Source organism: Sitodiplosis mosellana, unplaced genomic scaffold (assembly GCF_009176505.1).
Source record: "Sitodiplosis mosellana isolate CC-2019 unplaced genomic scaffold, AAFC_SMos_1.0 Smas_scaffold_1, whole genome shotgun sequence".
Taxonomy (NCBI): domain Eukaryota; kingdom Metazoa; phylum Arthropoda; class Insecta; order Diptera; family Cecidomyiidae; genus Sitodiplosis; species Sitodiplosis mosellana.
This window is the reverse complement of record NW_022595244.1, coordinates 7733779-7746677: the sequence shown is the minus strand read 5'-3', so window position 1 is coordinate 7746677 and position 12899 is coordinate 7733779. Positions and strand designations below refer to the sequence as shown.

The 12899-nt window shown below is 37.3% G+C and overlaps 1 protein-coding gene across 1 annotated transcript in view; it reads right to left on the bottom strand.

Moving 5' to 3' along the window:
• The window catches only part of LOC129573433 (connectin), a gene marked incomplete in the record, with an annotated part of 125389 nt that overhangs the window by 72203 nt on the left and 40287 nt on the right, over positions 1 to 12899 (bottom strand). The window contains 1 exon segment of the mRNA XM_055453927.1: positions 3421 to 3431.

Sequence of the window (12899 nt, the reverse complement as noted above, 5' to 3'; positions counted from 1 at the left end):
CCGTTCTGATGGTGGCAATGGAAGCGCTCATTTAAATCATGGCGGCGCGATTGCATCAAAATGAGCAACGTATTCGGTGGACAGGAGGAAGAGGCACTCATTTGAATATATTCAAACTTCAACTCGACTCATCTCTGAGATGTGTACTCATCGACAGAGCATTTTTTTTTCGACTGATTTTTCAATTTCGTTTTTTTGTTGCAATATGCGCATTTATATTTACATGAATATTCATGGCATGTCCATATGAAAAGTGCACTATCTTTCTCTCTGTGTGTTTTTTGGGGGTAAGTTCATGAGAAATTGCAATTCAATTTTACTCTTGGCAAATTGCATTCAATTAAAAAAAGAACACACTATTTCGTTCTGTTTGCTTTCAATCTTTTTTTGCCTGTTTCTCGCTCGTTTGTCCTTTTAAATGAATCAAGCCAATTTTGAGTGCTCTCTCTCTCTCTCTCTCTTCAGTTCTTCGTTAAAAATTTCATCAAATTAACTTTTCCATTAATAGTTTACACCGTCCTCGCCTTCACACACATACACCATCTTTTCTCTCTTATGCACACAATTTTTTCCCCGACGTAAACAAGCATATTGCATATCAAGCGCTGAGCGCAACATGATGAGTGATGAACAGCAACAACGACAAAAAAAGTAGAAATTACAAATTTTTTCCATTCAGCTCTTTATTAACAACGCTCTTTTCCACACAGAAATGAATGCAGCCATAGCACTTTTCCATCGATGTGAAATATAAAATGTAAACATATTGAATTTATTTTCAAGTTCTCTTCACTTTATTTTCATTTGGATGAGAGTTAATTTTCAAAGGCAGAAAATTTTAATTTTTACGCCGGAATATTCATCGAGTAAAATATAAAATTAATTCAAAAGTGTTTACTCGCTACTCTCTTTCAACGAGCACCAACTTTATAGCAATGAAGATTGATACATTCTCTGCGTACTTGATATTGAATGGAAGTCTATTTTAATTTTGGAAATGTTTGCATTATTGAAATTCCACTGTACTACAAACGTGAATTCATTTGTGGTATTCCGTATTTGTTAATGAATGCAATAGCTTTTCATTACAAAAAATGAGTTTAAAATGGCCTACTTTACTACTTTGATCATATGAATGCTCATGCAGGGTATGTAAAATGAAAAATTCATGGAAATTGAACGTAAATTTCGATGGATGCTACCAAAATTGGAGTTAGATTGCTTTCATTGCTCAACGATTAGCTGTGTGTTTGATTTTGATTGGAGAATTCATGGTTCGAAACGTTTCAATCAGATAACTGTTGCCGACAGTGGCAACAATGTTCAAAATGAACCCGGTTTTCCTTTCAAATCCATCAAAACATCCACAATATGCAATCAAATGCATATTTAGGCTTTGACTGTATTTGAATATCGTATATTTAATCGACGAAAAATTGTTCGTTTAGTTCACCAAATCAATTGTTTGTGTAAAGGGAAGGAAAAAAGAAGTGCGGCGTGCATTTGAAAAAGTGAGGTTTTCATATGATTGACGGCCGCAATAAATCAATCAATTTTCATTTTATAATCAAAACTGAATTTATGTTTGCACCAAATGATAGCTGCCTATTGATTATGCGTTCTGATGCATAAAATCGTTCGCATATTTTGGGCTGAAATGTGAGTTGGGCGGGGAGGGGAGAAAAAGTGCGGAAACAAAAACCGCACGCAATCATGCAGATATATATATTCAACGTGCTGTCAGTTAATAAATTCAGTGTACTAGTAAAATGAAATCATTCAGGAAGCTATTTGCTTAATTCAAGATGGTTTTTGGAGCAAAATTAAAGGGATCACGCTAGCGGTGAAAACGAAACAAACGTGTAACATGATTTATTATTTTTATTTAAATTGCAGGCTACGCACATCGAAATCATGTGAATATTAACACGAGCGCACCGCGCATAACAACCAACACCACCACTACCACCGCCAACATTTACAATATTTTGCCGAAAGTTTTGCTCCGTGTTATTGATTTATGGATGAAGCGAACAAATATGAAGTGAAACCATTTTTCGGATGGGGATTTTATTTAAGCTCTTTACTCAAGCATATATTGATTGCCTAGAATGAGTGGGAGAGAGAGAACTATGAAGTAATGTGTGCTTACATCAAGGCGCTCACAGCATATATCCTTGAGCATGAACATGCATACAATGTATTGCGAGGAAAATTTGCTTTATCGAGTTGTGGTCACGTTCACATGCTGAGATAAATTGCATATCTCGACATAGCAATAATAATCATTGTTATCTCTGTCTCTCCCTCGTGACGCATATTTGGAAAATCAGGTACATTTGGCAGGCCATCTACAATCCACCGCATAAGCAATATCATTTCCATATTTATAAAATGTATCCTTGGGACTGGTTTTCGATCGATCAATGCGATTCTTCGTTTTCTTCGCTCAGGAGAAAAATGAAAACAATTCACTTCATTATTCAAATGCGTGCACATATTTTCCCATTTATGGATTCAAATTCACCATAATATATTTTCACGTATCTGGTGAGTGCCTGAATTTTACCGAAACTATCCTTGCTTCGTCGTTGGTTTGAAATAAAAAAACAGGTGGCGAAGATGCAAAACGTGCTGATAAGATTTCGATACCAATATTCGTATACACGTATTTTGATAAATTCATCCAATTTGTTTATTTATTTCGCTTATTTTCCGCCCATCATGAGCTCACTCACCCTCTCTTATATGCACGCTCGCCTCCTCTCATACGCTCACTCCCTCACTCCCTCTCTCTCTCGCTCTCTCGCTCTCTCTCTCTTATTCGCTCGCTTCGTTCATCGATTGTATTGCAACATGAAATGAGATACTTCAGTTTCTGTAGGCGATCAGTTTAACTTAAGTAATGAAGGCGATTATGCAAATTACCACACATAAATCGTCTAATGGAATTGAAAATATCTTCGGTATTTATCTTCGCATAAATTCATGTCCAAATAATTGGAAGTGAATTTCGTTTTCAGAATCAACAATTCAGCCAAACATTTTGTGTCGACATTTTGCTAAAATCACGCATTGCATTGCACATGCTATGAATTATTGCGATTGGATTCAGTTGATTCAGGAATTTGTGGTAGCTGGCATTGTTATCGAAATGAGAAGGGAGAGAGACAAAGAGGGGTCATTCTGAAGACAAATATGGAATATCCAAATTCCAATTCATCAACTTGAAATGTGTGTGACCTACATAAAAAAAAGTTCGTACTTTATACACGCAAAATGTAATACATTCGATTTCAGAACACTGCTATTCCACCTGCGCATTTGGCATTTCAATGACATATTTGACCTGCCTCAAGTTCCAAATTGCGAGAAAATGATGATGAAATGCTATGTAAATTCCAAGAGAAATCCACTTACCACTTGGCAAAATTGAATCTACGTTTTTCAGCTACCCTTGGCCGAATCACGCGCTTATTTGAATGATGTAATAATCTGAAAAGACAAGGAAATTTGAAGATAAATTAAAATAATGGAACATTGAATCATTTTCATTCGCCTGAATCTAATTTTCGATTTAAAACCATCTGTGATTTCAATTCGCAAAACCATTTTTTTCCCTAGTAAAAACTGAAATCATAAGGACAGAAACAAAATTAAATTCATGTCATTACGATGAAAACAAGAGTTTATTGTCGCCTCATCGCTTGGGTCGACGCAATTCAGTGGAACGCGTATTTGTGTGTTAAACGTAGAACGTTATGAATAATGGCAGGGCTGTTAATGTATTCAAATGATTGGGATGGTGTGTGCTTTGCAAACAATCTCCAAATTAATTTTCATTCAATAAATTAGAGCGACTTCGTTTTGATTATTGTCACACAGCCACCGAAAAGTCGGATACAATGGACCGATTTGCAACGAAAGGCACACAAAAGAAAATGTCTTGACTGTGCCAAATTGGCGAGGCTCATAAATCAAACACGCAAAAATATGCTTCGCAACGGAAACAAAGAGCGAGCACAAAAAACTTTGAGTAAACCAAGAAATGCCAACCCCCGAAACGGGGAACCGACTACAGCCCCCCATCGCCATGTACAACAGACACAAAAAGCGCAGATAACACGGTAATTGGGTTAATCGATGAAGTTAGTGCTCAAGTTTTTGATTGGTTGTGCAAGTGGAAAATTAAATTAAAATACGCAATAGAGATTAAAAACACGGGTATTAAGATAGAGCAAACAAAGGGCGACGTCGAAATGGCTCGTATCGTTGCCAACTCCATCATTTTGAAAGGTGAATGCGTCAGTCGGTGTACGATGCGAATGCGTCAGTCAGTTAAAAGAGAATTGATAAGCTCTCCTCCATGCCAATGGATTGATAATAATCGAAATTGACATGTGAAAGATCACTAACCACGGTAACAATGGGCGCTTTCATCGTTCCATGAACTCGCGAACAATTGTTGAGAGAGGCGGCTTATTCACCAAATCAAAATCTATTTTCAACAAATTTTTCCCAAATCGATGCGAACAGGTCCTTATTCGCTTTGACAAGTCAACAGCAAACAAAGTAACACAGCCGCTTAGGTGCCGCTTTCAATGGATGGTGAGGAGGTCGCAGAGAGAAAAGATGCCTCACAACAAATGTGACAAACATTGCGACTAATGAATTCAACATATTACAAGTGTTCGCCATTCAATAAAAGCGGAGAAAATGTAGCATTTTGTAGTGCTTTACTGTCAATCCTTATAATAGCGTTTATTTATCTTTTTTTCTCTCTCAATTTTGGTCGTTCCGCTGTTCGCAGAAGCCTTCTAGCCTCTCTCTCTCTCCATCTATCTTTCATTTTGAATTCGATTTTGACTTAAAAGTCTACCCTTTACTTAATGGAATCAGTAACGGAACACAAATCAAAAGGTCCTTTTGTGATAGCACGCTCATCACATCAAACGACCGAAGCAGTAAAAAGCCTTTTACGTTGCATATGATACACTTTATCATCGATGAAAATGACATATTTATCTCTGGAAATCTGATGAATGTAAAAGCGCGCTCACAACGCGAAGTTCATCGAATTCCCATCGCCCAAGCAAACGAATGAACGAATCAGCAAGGAGACGAGCAAAAGGAATGGGGGCCAAAGCAAAGAGTGAAACATTACAAAAACTTATAAACAGTTATCTTTCTGTTTATTAAATTTATCAAGTTTTCGATCTTTGTGTTGGCCAACGACACGGGAAAAAGACGAAAGCTATAATGGTATTAGCATTGAGTGTACGCACTCGCATCACATCAAATAGCGTTGAGTGAAGTAACTTTCCGCCACACTGACATGCACACAAACACACACACACACACACACACACACACAAAATACATAATCGTTTTCAATGGGCACACACTCACAGTGTGTGGAACGGGGCAAAGTTTCCGCTCTGTAGAATGTACAGAATCACAGGCGCTTTCATTTCCCATTCTTTCATGCTGAATGTCACTTGTGTGTGTGTGTGTGCCATGTATTTGCGAAACTTCGTTTGGCGTACGTTTATCGCAATCGAATAGAGATAAAGTTGAACCACCCTGAAGAAATGTTCCAAAAACGGAAAAGCGACAGAAGAAAAATACCAACAGCACGTAAACTTTTTCCCTATTTTCATCAATTACGGCCAGTCGCTCTTGGGGTCGTGCCATACAAACCAATGATGATGACGTCGACAGTAAGAACGAGATAGACCAGAAAAAAACAACAACAACAAAGAGTAGGAGAAGAATTAAGAACTTGCGTTTAACATAAATAAATTATACAAATTGAAAGTTAATACTCGTCGTTTGGATATCATTTGATCGTTAATCGTTTTGGCGGGACGAAATTAGTACAACACACAACGATATGAACGGAGTTGGATGCGTTGTGTTTCGCTTTGTCCTGTACACGCTTCCTTGTCGCGCAATACGGAATTTATTCAATTGCGGATGTTTGCCGAAAAAAGAGGAAGATTTTTTTTGCGTACTGAATGCAATATTTGCCGACTTACGAGAGAGACACACGCACACACATACCGTCGCCCGGAAATGAAGACAATAAAGAGAGCATTATTCGCAATTCAGCTGTAATATGCCATAGATTAGCGTACAGGAAATTTAAATAATCAGCATAAATCACATGAGCAAATGAATAAATGTACTTAATATTTTCTCTGCCGCTGGTTATTTACTCTTTCCATTGCAGTAGCAGCAGCAGCATCGGCAGTGATAGCAAAAAACCAACGAATGTGGCGGCGCTTAACACAATGAGACGTGATAAAGGAAGATATTATTGTATAAATCACTGCCTTGATTATCATACATATAGCAGATTCTCGGAGAATCGTCGACGCCGTAGTCGACATTTTCACATGGCGCTCCGTCCAAGACTGAGGCAACGGCTATTGTTGCAAATATGCGAAAAGATAACGTCATTGAAACTATTGCGTTTTCAAAACATACACGCTTCATTTTCCGCATATTTGTTTTTTTTCTCCCGTTTTTTCTGGTGCGCTTTTTTCATGTCGCTGATGTCCTTTTTGCAGCTTGGGGTGTGTGTGTGTGTCTATTGTCATTTGTGAACATTCTTGGCTCTTCTTATGCGGTGGATCTGAGTTTGCGATAAATGCAAATTGTATTCAGCCCATGCATAAAATCGACTCGATCCTTTTGAACATGAAATGGTGTAGCAGAAAGAGAAAAAAAATCTCTGCATCGTCTTTCAAGCCAGAGAGACCGAGAGTCATTATGATGCTTTGGCTTCTTAAGAATTTCCATATTGTACCAACGAAGACGATGCAAATAATTGTCGAATGAAAAGAAAATGCAAACAGCTTCAACACAAAAGCAGCACCAGCACCAGCACCAGCACCAGCAGCTCGAAAAAACACTCGAGCGATAAAGATTCAATCAATTTATCGACAAAGTCAAACGATGTTGAATAAAAACAGTGAGTGACGGAGAGAGAGAGAGAAAGAGAGAGAGAGAGAGAGAGAAAAAAATTGCATACAATGGAACGATCGAAACATGCAAATTTGCTCAGGCGAATTGTTTTTTCAATGCCTTCGCTTCATCCCCGACTGCTGCCGATACTTCAATGCAATTATTTACACTGCAGGCATGTTTTTCTTTCTTCTCATACACTTTTTTTCCGTAGCCATTGTCGTATGAGCGGCGCGCATATGTGCACGACGTAAGATGCTGTGATAAGTGGAGTGCCGGGGAAAGTATGTTCATATGGAAATGATTGCATCGAGCAAATGGGATAAAGGACAGAGAAAAAAATCTAATTTATTTTTGATTTGGTTCTTGGTGGCGCCACAAGAAATTTCATTAATTAGACGTATGCTGAAAGAAACCGATGAAGAAAGTAATGTAAGTTAATCGATTTTACAAGCAGAGCTCAATATACGACATTCCAACTATTTCGCAATATCTAATATCTGCTTGGAAAGTGGATCGATTTCGAGAACTTTTTTACATTATATTCAAAACGCAACCCATTTTCTCTCGCATTCTTTTTCACAAAATATGTAAATGTGCAGAGAAGTTTCGATAAAATTCGACATGTATTTTGATGTTTTTTTTCTGCTTCCTTTTTGTCGTTTTACATCGATTTTCCTTCCATTTCTCTATATTTTCGCTTATGCACACAGTTGTCGTGTTCGTTTATTTCTCATCTCATTTGATTTTCTACTTGATTTTGCATTATGTCATGATTCATTCTGGCTTCAAAGTACTTGCACATTCGGCATCTCGATGGAATCATTTCGCTTTTGCTTGTATGCCATAAATGCAAACAAGACAATGATGCACATCGCATGCAAGAAGTTCAGATTTTTCTTTTCCCTGCTAGCAGCTCTCTTGAGATGATGACATCTTCAGAACGATATGCTGTGTGTGCCTCTGTGTCTATGTGTGTGTGTGAATGCGTTTGTGTATCTGTGCAAATAAATTTTCGTAAGCGAATCGGAGTTTTATTGCATTTCTGCTGGCTGATATTTCAAAATTTCGTTTGCATTTGATGGCTCAAGATGATTTTCCTGTGCAATGGTGAGATTCGGTGTATGAAAATATGTTCGCATCGAAAGCGATGGATCAACCATTACACACATACTATATTATCATGATGGTTGGCTGCCGTGGCGACGACATTGGCACTCGGTCGAATATTTTGGGTGTTTGGGTGTGTGTGAGTGTAAAATGTTGAAAACAAACATTTTCGTTGAAGACATCAGAAACTGTGGATATTGTTATGGTTGCTTAGTTCTTATTCTGTTGGATTTAGAGGATATTCGTTGGTCTAGCAAGCAGACAAGTGCCATCGTCGTTCGACTCGATGAAATACCCACCCAGAACCCAAAATAAACGCTTCAAATATACTCTGATATGCATTGGTGCGTTCTTATTTTATTATTTTGTGCCACAATGTAGTTTATGTGAGTCTGTGTGTGTGTGCTTTCGTTTGTTTATAAATGTATTTGCATCACTTAATCGTATCATGCGGTATCGCTTTTTTGCTCCTTTCTATTTTGTTTTGTCTATCGATCTGTCGACAGCAGCGGTTTAGCAAATAACAATAACGTAGTAAACTCCTTGAAATTCGAAACTTTTCACATACACCGATGGAGAGCGATAGAGCGAAAGAAGGAACTATCAGATTGACAAACGAACAAGTTTAACTCGTTCAAATGCAACGACGCGAAAATAAATTGAAAGCTCTCGCTTATTTTTTAACGGCATCACAACGGATATTCGGTGTAGTTTTGGTGGCAAACTGTATTCGCCTCCTCTTTCTCATTCTTGTTGTCTCTCTCTCTCTCTTTCGCTCTCTCTCTCTCTCTCTCTCTCGAAATCTTATTCCAAATAAATAATTTGCAGTTAGCAACACACACATACATACGACAGCAAGACATTTCGAGCACGAGTAAAGTGGATTAAAATAAACTGAAAAGAACTTGAGTTAAGCGACACGTCAGAAACTTCAGCATTGACTTTCAACCATTTATCACACACACAAATCATTCCCATGTCGGTTGCCGTGAATTGTGTCACTGACTGAACGAATTGAACTAGTGCTTTTTTAGCACTTCTCTGACTGAGAACACACACAGGGGGAGAGAGAGAAAGAGAATGGGCACGAGAGCGATGAAGCTTGTGCGCAGAGTACCGCATTGAAATCACGTAGCAAACAGCAAACATGACACACTTTCTATCGTTATATTTGTTAACAAATTTGTGTGTGTGCGCGCGGCGCGTGTTTCCTTCGTCGAAATACATGCGATTTGCCTTAATTTCCAGATGAAATGAAATTCAAGCACAACGGATCAAGACCAGAACATTGGCAAAGCCAAAGAAAATACTGCAAATTACTACACACTTATGTTGACGTCTGAGTTCATGGCAGTACAGAGTACACGCATTTGCCTATGCTTTATTAATTCACATCGTCAACTGTGTAGCAGACACCACACAATGTCGAACGGAAAATAACCGCAAGAATAGCACAATATTTTTGGTATTCGTGGAATGATATCGCTTCGAATCGTTCGAAACAGCGCTTTTATAAATGTTTTCCCAGTCGAAATAAATGATATGGCATATTCAAGGATCTATTTACTGGTGTATGCTCGGCAAGCAAGCAATGCTCATTAATTTTCAAAAAGTGATCTCTCTTTTGAAGCGAAATGAATGAATGTCATGCATCGCATCTGCTCATACTTGATTATAAACGATGTTTCGTTAAACGAGCTCAAGACACTCAACCTGTTGTCTCGTTCGATTCATTTATCATGGAATCGAACACTGAGAACACATGACATTTTGCCAAAGAATGTCAGCAGTGTATTCAGCTGTGTACGCGGCGAGCACACAAAACAACAGCGAAACGAATATTTATTCAAGTAACTGTTGAATTTTCATTTTCACGATGAAATTGGACGACGGAGACGATAGCATTCACATAATACGATTAATTATCGGATAATCACTTTCCCCAGATACTTTTTATATCGCATGGAAACCCAAAACTATATCATCAAATTTGAAACGAAATGCGACCTTTGTTGCGGCGAGCGGAACAAACAAAAATTACAAAGTTTCATTTGTTAAATCGATGAATAAGCTGTTACGATACAATCAATGTAATGGAATCGATATAATGAAAATGTTTTATTTTATGCAAATATTTAATTTGCCCCCTGTCGAAATTGTAAATTCAGCGGCCATTTTTTTCTTCTCTCTACGACGACAATAAAAACTGCGTCGTAATGAATTTTATTGATAAAACCAAAATATGAACTTGACCAGAGTGGACGCGCAAAAAAAAGAGACAGTATAATGCATTGTAATTGTTCGACCAGAAAAAAATTGAGCGTAAAAAAACACACACATGAATGTTCATAAAATGCATCACCAAATAACAATAGGCAATAATTTTCCGCATTGGACATTTTTCGCATATTTTAAATGCATTCGATAACAATAATTTCAAAAAAGTACATGGTCATTTTGGAGCCCACTTCAAATGAATTCGCGCATTGATCGCTACATTTAATTGGATACGATTGTGTGATGATACAATAGTAGTACATATACAACCGCCCTCTTGTCTCTCTCGCTCTATTTTTTAAATCAATAATTGCACAACAATGCCAACAGCAAGTGAGAAAGAAGTATTTGGTGAAACAGCAACAAAAGAGGTGTTTAAATGCATTCGTTTTTTTCCTCGTTGTCCGCCCTGAATTTCGCTAAATGCTTTTATCTGTACAGCTTTCGTTAAATTTTAAAACAAACGTTTGTTACTTTAATGCCATAAAAATCCATGCTACAACATTCCGAATTCCATATCGCCTACAAATCGGGAAATAAATAGCACCCATTACGGAATAAAATACGTTGGTCAACAAATTAAAACCCCATCCAACCAGATACCGAATGGGAATGCTCATTTGGTTTGAATGAAAAAAAAAACTGCATTAATACCAACTGACCTTGCAAACAAGGAAAAATGGACGCTTTTGTAAAAAAAATTCAATATAATTGGGATTGCATATCGATTCGGATTGTATTATTATTGACGAAGATCTATTCATTTGGAATATGCAAATGTATGCCACCAACGGCAATTTTTTCTTGTTTATTTACATGTAAATTTCAGACGAGTTTCGTCCCCAAAAGTCATTAAAAACTATGGAAACACAAACGGTATTCACTTCATTCGAAAATGCTCGCATCGACAATGAAAGAAGGATATCGTTGACAGTTTTTTTTGTCTATTTTGTTCAGAATGGGTATTTATTATTCCGGTTTCGTTTATTGAACCAACATTTTTCCATTATTTGCTGTTGCGTCGGAGTTTGAGTCACCGTTTCCAAAAAAAACCGGTAGAATCAGTCTTTATAAGCCTTACTTTGATCAAAAACCAAAACCGCACACAAATGATATCGTTTGTAATCAAATTACAATGTTTTTTCCATAAAAAATATTTCGGGGTCCAGAATTTTGGATATCGATTGCCTTTTTAACCAAAAACAGACAAATATTTCCAGTCAAACACTGATCTTCGGAACACCATCACATTTGAGTGGATTTAAAATGCAACTGAAAATCAATATTTTTGCTTGGGTCGTACGAGAGCCTTCAATACCACAAAGTGTTACGTAGATGCAGAGCATTTTTGCTGAAAATATACACACACATACCAAATGCAGTAGACAATCGGAGAAATAAATGGTTGCCATTACGAAATAAAATACGTCAGCCAACAAATTAAAAACCCATCTCGACAAAAAAAGTAAATGCGAACTGTAAAATATTAAACCGAAACTTAAATGCACACAAATGGAAATGCCTTGGATTCGGAAAAACTGCATTAATTCCAATCAAGCAACACAAAAAAACGGCGAGAGAGAGAAAAACGGTGAATGGCGTAATTTTGAGCAATTTAATATTATTGAGATTGGATATTGATTGGGATTGTATTATTGACGAAGATCTATTCATTTGGAATATGTAAATGTGTGTCAACATCGGCTTTGCCGTATTACATGCAAATGCCGGATGAGTTTGTTTCAGGCTTGAAAAGCCAGTAAAATATGGCAACATATAAATGAAATTCGTTGCATTCGAAAAAATTACAAATTTTTCCTCATCGACCGAAAAATCTCACTGTGAACGACAGAAATCGTTGTCTGGCATTGTTATGAGCGTGTCGAGCGGGCGCGCATAAAAATTTATTTCGAATCTGGTATTTATTCATTATGTTGGCGGTGGAGTGACCAAAGTGAAGATTGTGATGTATGGAAAATCGTATAATGTGAAGCCGATACATACATTTGGCTGTGTATATGCGGCAAGAGATTTGCATGCGAGATCCAGTGAACAAGTGTTCAATAAAGTAGAAAACTTTGTTTTATACATACATATACACATAATGCATTTGCATAATCTATTAATGTATCCGAATATGAGTGTTCGCTTGTTCAATGTTCAGCCGACAACCGAATCGGCTCGGACAATGTCAGCGTATGTAATTGCAGAAGCCGTATGAATTTTAAATTAACATAAATAATGAAATCGGACGGAAAAAAATATAAAGCTGGAAAACAAAATGTAGCGTAATTCGTCGGATAATCCAAAGAATGACCGAATAAATGTTCAGTTCGAATCGCAGTCGAAATTCGAGCGAAATAAATAGTGGCTAAAAATACCATCGGGCCGCTTGAGTTGACCGAACACTCATTTATCAAATAATGCAGTTAAATTACGAAAAAGTGTTGCGTAATGGCATTCAAAGCCGGAGAAGAAGAAAAAACGAAAATGCTTCGAATGGAAAAAAAGTGTCGGGCAAAAATTCAGAGATAGTTCTTTTA